General features: G+C 38.3%; 1 pseudogene; it reads right to left on the bottom strand.

Moving 5' to 3' along the window:
• Positions 1 to 342: 342 nt before the first annotated feature.
• On the bottom strand, positions 343 to 6,026 carry LOC139701699 (prostaglandin G/H synthase 2-like; annotated as a pseudogene).
• Positions 6,027 to 8,439: the final 2,413 nt, after the last annotated feature.

Consider the following 8,439-nt stretch of genomic DNA (forward strand, 5'->3'; position numbering starts at 1 on the left):
TGCAGCATTTCCATCTTTTAAGTATTTGAATGTTCAAATACCTTGGCATTTGTTCTTATTAAAACATACTATACACTGAAATTCAAGTAAAAACATGTCAAAAGTCACTTCCCATTGTTTTCTAAAGAAAAGAATGAACTGTTTTTCCCCCTTAAGTGGAAGAAAATGATCTTTAAAAGTAGTGACAATAATTTCCACAAGTGTGACCCCTTCCTCTCTAATAAGAGTACTGCCGCCTTCTGTTACAGAAGATGCAAAGTAACATAAGGCGTTTAATATAAATATTAAATAATTAAGTTAAAAGGTGTGGTCCATAAATAAATAAATATGATCAATAGACTTCTACAGTTCTGTTGCACGCCCTTTCAGTAGTACTGTGGGATTGATGTCTTCTAGTCTGGAGTGAGAAGCACTTGCATTGATGGTGACTGTCTTGGTGAGCAGTGGATCCTGAACACTGAATGAGACGAAGGGACAGCCCTTCACGTTACGGCAGATAAGGGACTGAATTGAGGCAGTGTTAATGATCTTAAAGCCCACTTCTCCTCCAAAAGTGCTTGGCTTCCAATAGTGAGGAGAACATATAGGATTACCCAAAAGTCCTTTCAAGGAGAATGGTGCTCCAATTTCCACCATGGTCTCACCAAAGATTGCGTCAGGACGAGGCTTTTCCACCAGGAGGGCAGGATAGAACTCCATGGCATCAATGTCACCATAGAGGGCTTCCAACTCTGCGGCCATTTCCTTTTCTCCTGGGAAGGTGAAGAAGACAGAAATATATCCAATGTAAAACTTTAACAAAAGAATTTCATCCCTTCAGTTTGCTTTCAACTCCCCTGTTGTTTCCATAGACCCTTGATTCTTTTAAGAGTCTAGAAAATTGTATACCTGTAAGTTCTTCAAATGATTTGTAAGGCTTCAGGTTAAAGCGTTTGCGGTACTCGTTGAAAGACTGGTATTTCATATTTCTGCTGTGGTCAATTGAGGCCTTGGCCACTGTTTGTACTGCAGATGGCACATTCCTGCCTCCAGAAACCTGTGCAAAATGAATTAAATTGTCAAAACATTTTTAGGCATATTTACTCCTTTTGCTTTAGGTTCAGAGTAGATAAGAGAAGTAAACTATTTTTATCTCTTGGAAAGATTCTTACATATACTTTGTTGTTGTAAGTGGTCTAGAACTAATAAGTTATACAAATGAAGCTGATATTCAAGTCTTCAATGTATTTTTCTATAATCTGTAAGATTTATATAAAGGTTTAAAAATATTAAGGTATGGGTATGTATTATTATTTTCTTGACAATGTGCACTAAAGCTTTAGATATCAAAGAAAATTTAGGCTTCTTATTTTAAGAGAATAATTTTCGTAGTAAAATAATTGATTTTTCCTTTACTAACTTCAACAAAACTAATTTCAGTGTCAGAAATTCTAAAGTCACTGGCCAGTCTTTTGTTTCAGTAATGCTTACCCTGCCAGCAATTTGTCTGGTGAATGACTCAACGAACTGGGTAAGTCCATGTTCCAGTAATATGGAGTTGTTGTAGAGAAACTGTTGATAGTTGTACTCCTGGTCATGAATTTGAAAGGTGTCAGGCAGAAGGGGATGCCAGTGATAAAGTGTGTTAAACTCAGAAGCAATACGGTTTTGGTACTGGAATTGTTGGTTGAAAAGCAGCTCTGGGTCAAACTTGAGTTTGAAGTGATACCCGCTCAAGTGCTGGACGTAGTCTTCAATCACAATTTTAATGGTCTCCCCTATTTGCACAAGACAGAATTAAAAATCTTAATGCTTTCTGATAACAAGCTTTCAAACAACTAACATGCAATTGTTAATTTGCTATTCTTTATTTCTTTTTAAAATTAATATCAAATCAAAGGTAGTTATATTAACTATCATGCTTATAGACCAAATTAATGGTGTATGTTTTTTTCATTTACAACATTCCTTTGGAGTTACTACTGCCCCCACAAAGGTACCAATGAACTATTTACTTTGGGGATGAGGGTTTTCTCACCTATTAATATTAGTCTGCTCGTCTGGAACAACCGCTCATCATCCCACTCCGGATGTTCCTGTTTAAGCACATCACACACTCTGTTATGTTCCCGTAGCCAGATTGTGGCATACATCATCAGACCAGGCACAAGACCAAAGACCTCCTGCCCCACAGCAAACCGAAGGTGTTCAGGGATGTGAGGGGGGTAGATCATCTCCACCTGAGTGTCTTTGACTGTGGGAGGATACACCTCTCCACCAATCACCTGCAAACAGGAATAAACGTTTAATGAACGTTAATGAACGTTTTTTATCACTAGTGTAAGTAAAGAGTCATAACTGATTTTTAGTAGTCAAAGGGCATACCTGATATTTCAGTTTTCCATCCTTGAAGAGGCGCAGCTTATGTTCTATCCAGAGTTTCACCATAAACATGACTTAGGTCCACCTAGAAAATTATGGAATATTTTCAACTTGCTGCTGTTGAACAATCTTATGATTTTTATATAATTTATCATTAAATAATTTGATCATTTAATTCTCTTTAAAATTTCAATACAGCAAGTTTTTTATAACCACAAAATATTAAAATTTGTTTACCCACTGAATCTACAAGCCCCTGTCTTGTGTTCAAAGGTGTTAGTACCCATACTGAGCTTAAGAATTTTATATACTTCACTATAATCATGATATTTCTAAAGATAACATTAAAAAGTGAGGGCTGGGGCTGTAACTCAGTGTAGAGTGCCTGCCCACTAGTATGCATAAGATCCTCGGTCCATCCCTAGCCCTTCAGGGAAAAAAATTGAATAAAAAAAACCCAAAACCCTAGAAAAGTGAATTGATACAAAATTCTTGTTTCACATTACATTTTTCAGTGCTAAAGTTTAAAAATATATAACAAAAAACTTCAAATAAAAGAATCTTTGTGTCTGTGTAAATACTTTTACTAAACCAGTAAATTAAAATGGAGAACTCTACTAAGGTTTTTACAGACATTTTATAAAATGAGGGTGAATTATTTGGTATGGTACAAATGTTAGCATTTATTATCTGCTACAGTTCTGATTTAACTCAGTCTTACCCCGTGGCCCAGTCCTGTGGTGAAAGCTGGCCCTCGATTCCTATTTGACTTAAAAAATTGATGGGTGAAATGCTGAGCAAAGAATGCAAACATCATATTGGTGCCTTGGGGGTCAGGAATGAACTTTCTTCTTAGAAGAACTTTTTCAAACACCTCTTTAGAATCAGGAAGCTCCTTCTTCCCTGAAAAATGAATAAAGCTAAGATAAAAATCCATCTACATATTAAAGGGAACAGACATGACTATCACTTTGAGGACATTCACTTACAGGGTACATACAATTGTCAAGAGGACCATAATATCGATGAAAATTCTAAGATATTTGAGTAAAACTTATTTCTATTTAAACTAGCATTAATTTGGTTTTAATAACATTTTAAAATTATTAGGACATTATGCCAAAAGAGTCTTTTTTGAAAAAAAAAAGTTCTATGGTTATCCACATAAAAGGAAAAAAAATTATACTGTTGTTAATGAAGTTTAGGTTTGAACTTTATATAGGTAGTGATCCAATCTCTACTACAATTAATGCATCCATAATCATTTATTCTCACCCACCTTTCACACCCATGGGTGTTGGGCAGTCATCTGCCACAGGAGGAAGGGCTCTGGTATAGTAGGAGAGGTTAGAGAAGGCTTCCCAGTTTTTGTAGCCATAGTGCACATTGTAAGTTGGTGGACTGTCAATTAAATGTGATCTGGCTGAAAGTTAAAGAAAAAAAATATTTTATTGGTCTCCATATGCACAACAAATCAATGTTCATTTTTATTTCGAAATGTGGAAGGTAGTACAGAAATTAAATTCAATTCCAAAGATACTCTAAAAATCACTGCATTTCAGTGTAACTACCAGTGAAAATGCATCTTTACTAAAATATACATGCTTTACAAGAGTACTATGCTCTAGCAATCTTTTTTCTCCAGTAGCTTCAATTCTCTGCTCAAGAGACCTATAATAAGAATAGTTGTGCATGGCACTACTTCAGAAGTATAGAATTTCTTTCTGAACCAAATCCAAATTAACCACTTATGTGAATGTTTAGGATACCTCTATGTCCTATATACATCCAATAAACAAATAACAAATAAACTATACAAACTGGCTGAAACAGTTAGAGGGATGGAGGCTTCTGAGTAGAATTGACTACAGGACAGAACTGTATCAACTAGATGGGACCAAATGTCAATATTTCTGATCTTTAAGCAGACAAACTAAAAAGTTACATTTAAAGTCATTTTGACAGGTTGGAAATAGGTTTTTGGATTGGGTTTAGTAATCTTCATTATTATAAAGTATGTTTCTTTGAGGAAGCTGAAAACCTTAGACATTTGTACTTACAAGTCAGCACATATCTCATGATTGAATTTCGCAGGAAGGGAATATTATTGACAATGTTCCAGACCCCCTTGAAGTGGGTAAGTATGTAGTGGACTGTGTTTGGAGTGGGCTTCAGAAGTCGTTTTATTCTGGTCAAAAGTTCAGCTGTAAGAGAGCAGAGAGAGAAATGAGACTCATCATAAGACAAAAATCTATAATGATACCTGTATGTAATCCCAACCCACATAAAGAAACTCAAGGGGAAACTTACGTGTTGAACAATTTTCACCATAGAATCCTGTTCTGGTACAGTCACACTTATACTGGTCAAATCCTGTGCTCATACATACACCTTGGTTTTGACATGGGTTGGAACAGCAAGGATTTGCTACAATATAAAAGTAAGGACAGCACATCAATCATTCTTCAGTGTCTTAACCTTGGCTTAAATGTTTCACATTTTAACTATGGGGCATCTTTACAATAATAAATATAAGAAATATATTTATCTTATCAAGAAATAAGTAGTCATGGAATACAATTTTTAAACCCTTCTCACTGAATGGTTATGCTAGAAATACTAATTTATCATTCTAAATAAGAGTAACAGATTGCTCAACTTGATAACTCACATTTCTGAGGTTTCTTTATAATAACTTTTTAGACTTTCAAATTAGTGTTTCTAAAAAGCTAAAGCAGCACTTTCAAATGGATTGGATCTAGTACTTTAATTACTATTAGTAGTGGTAGTCCCATGGATTGAACCCAGGGGTGCTTACCACTGAGCCACATCCCCAGTCTGTTTTTATTTTTTGAGACAGGGTCTCACTAAGTTGCTTTAGTCCTTGCTAAATTGCTGAGGCTGGCTTTGAACTTGCGATCTTTTTTGCCTCATCCTCTCGAACCTCTAGCATTAGAGGCTTGCTCCTGGCTAGATTAATTGAAATTTAGCAAACTTTTCAAAGTCAAAACAGCTTTTACTTTTTAGATGTTTTGTTTTAAAAACATAATTTGAGTTTCCCTGGGGCCAGAAAGCACTGAACAGAGTATTAATTAAAACAATGGTTGCTGGCCTGCCTGGCGCAGTGGTGCACGCCTTAATCCCAGCAGCTCCGGATGCTGAGGCGGGAGGATTTCAAGTTCCAAACCAGCTTCAGCAATTTAGCGAGGCCCTAAGCAATTTAGCGGGAAAAAAAGCATCCTATGGTTCAGTGGTTAAGCCGCCCTTGGGATTCAATCCTCAGTCAAAAACAGAAAGAAAGAAAACACAAAAACACAATGCCTGCTGTTTGGTAACAAGAGGTGGCACACACACACGTTTCACAGGTATCTTAAGATGACAACCTGCACATTAGGTTCTCTATTCCTATCTAGTGGGTGAGAGTGAGTCTTAGACCGGTTCAGGAGCTGGTGCATGAGATCAGATTGGGTGACAAAACGGGGATAGCCTCCCAGTTCTTTTGGACTCAAGTTCAAATTCACCCAGCGCGTCTCTTCAGGAGTCGGCCTGCGGAGATGGACCGAGGTCTGAGCGGAAACTCAGCCCGGGTGCGGGCAGGCCACGCGGTACTCACCTGCGTGGCTGATGGCCAAGGCGGCGCTGAGCAGCAGAGCGGCCCGGAGCATCGTGGCCGAGGGCGGGGCGGTGCGCGGCGGGCGGAGCTTGGCTGTCCGGTCGGCTGTCGTCGGGAGGTGGCCCTGCGGGAGGCGCCGCTGCGGAGTTCCCGGGAGTGCTGACGCTCACTGCTCAAGTCGTTTGACAACTGGACGCTGGCGGAGAGACCCTCCCTTTTATGCCTGCAAACCAAGCCCACGTGACGTCATACGGACTTTTTCCATCGCCTGGTCTTACTCTCCACTGCCGTTTTCCCCTCTGCACTTAAAAAAGTTGCGTAAACCCGGGTGGGTCAGGAGTTTTACTCACGCAAAAAAAAAAAAAAAAATCGGAAACCCGCGAAGCTGCCCTCCGCCGCCCCAAGGTGGGTGCGAAGCGAACTGTCCCCCCTCGTCTCCTATTCTTTCCACCTCCGGGGTGTCCTCGGCCCCCCGCCCCCCGGGGGCTTGGCCACGTTCCTTTCCTTTTTTCCGGTTTTGGACCGAGCGCTTGTGACCGTTCGCCTTGGACGGGATGCCGGAGCCAGAGGAGGACGCGGCTTCCCCTGGGGAACCGGAGCGCCCGAAGCCCAAGAGCGCAGGGGATCACCTCTCCCTTGCCCAGGTCTCTAGTCTTTGGGGGACCTAAGAAAGGATGATACGACTCATGCTGTTTATTGACCAAGCTTAACCATTGTATGTGGAGCGCATTCATAAGTACCTTTTATTTGTTATGTTGAACAGAATGTAATAGCTAGGCTAAGTGTCCGAAGATCCAATTTCTACCTAAATTTCTTTTTAAAATAAGGCTTCTTCCCTTGCTTCTTGAAAAGAGGGGAGAAAGGAAAAAAATTTCACTACTCCTAATCAATTACCGGGTAAATAATAGTCAACATGAACTCCAGGGTTTCCCAGCATAACATTTCCTGCCTTCTAATGGATAATGGAAACAGTTATACCCCAAATCTGCAGGAATGCTAAGTGCAGGAAGCATTTGCTTGAAGGTATTTTTTTTTCTCCTTTTACTGAATGTTTTTTCACCATTTCTGTCACCAGCTTTTCATAGCAATTCCCAATAAAAAGTTGATGAGTTGTGACCATGGATCAAATAACTTTCATTTGCTTTTGAATTGTCTGGGCTTATTAGAGTTAATTTTAAAACTTCATTTTGGAACATAGTTGGATGAGAAATGTATTAGACGAAAAAAAAAAGGTGATTTTGACAGTTTTGAATTTCATTTTCCCTTGTTTTTCCTTACTATTTATCTTTGGTGGTGGTCAAAGAGAGGTATGTGAGTTTGAAGCATTAAACCAAAATAGGTAGAGAACAACAAATTCAGTTAAGCCCTACTTTCTTAGGATGAATAGAAAAAGATTGAAAAAAAAAAAAAAAAACCCGAAATCCAAATTACACCAGATTCATGGATTTGTAGAAGTCTTAAGAAGAGAGGAAAATGTTTTTGTTTGTTTTACCATTTTGCTTAATGTACATATTATCTGATGCTACAATGAGACACAAACGACTAAAATCCTATCCCATCCAGAAAACCTGTGTACTCTTCCAGTCATATTGGAGCTCCCCATTGTGGCACCCCATTTATTTGTTGCACTGATTCCTATATAAAATTTCAACCAGTGCACAGAACATTTATTTTAATAATTCCTTTTAAAAATTCCTATTTTTCATCCTAATTTTAAATGAATAAGGTTGCAGCTACTAAAAATTTATTTTTTTAAATTAAATTTTCAGTTTTAAAGCTACTAATCTTATCTTGATTAGATGCCTGTAAGAAGCCATACCCTGCCTGTTAGGGTGGGGCACTCTTGTAAACCCAGAAGCTGCGGAGCCTGAGGCAGGAGGATCACAAGTTCAAGGTCAGCCTCAGCAATTTAGTTAAACCCTAAGCAAAAGGGTTTAACTAAAACCCTTTAGTGAGTTTTCCTAAACAACTTAGCCAGACCCTGTCTCAAAATGAAAAATAAAATGCTGGGCAGATAGCTCAGTGGTAAATTGCCCCTGGGTTCAATCCCACCCCCACTCTACAAAAAAAAAAAGAAAAAGAAAAAAGAACCAAGACTCAGTTTTGAAAGGAAGTCCAAATATGGGCTTGGGGAAAAAAAAGGGAAAGGTCATTATGTAATTTAACAAGTGTGACACAGATAAAATGAAATGAATAGGTACATTTTGAGATGCTGGTCACAAAAGGCATATTGAATATCCCAAATCAATTCAAGACGGCTAAACATATTTTATATGGAAAAGCACAATGATTATTTTGTACCACACAGGGTAAGGTTTTGTTATATAAAAAATATATCTCTCAATTTTGTATATATATGGTGTTTCTGTGTATATTTTAGGCACATGTATGTATCTGTAAGACTTCTTTTGTTGATCTCAAATTTGTTGGGAAACTTTCAGTATGAAGGGAAAATAAAGAATATT

This window comes from Marmota flaviventris, chromosome 14, assembly GCF_047511675.1.
Source record: "Marmota flaviventris isolate mMarFla1 chromosome 14, mMarFla1.hap1, whole genome shotgun sequence".
In the NCBI taxonomy this organism is placed as follows: domain Eukaryota; kingdom Metazoa; phylum Chordata; class Mammalia; order Rodentia; family Sciuridae; genus Marmota; species Marmota flaviventris.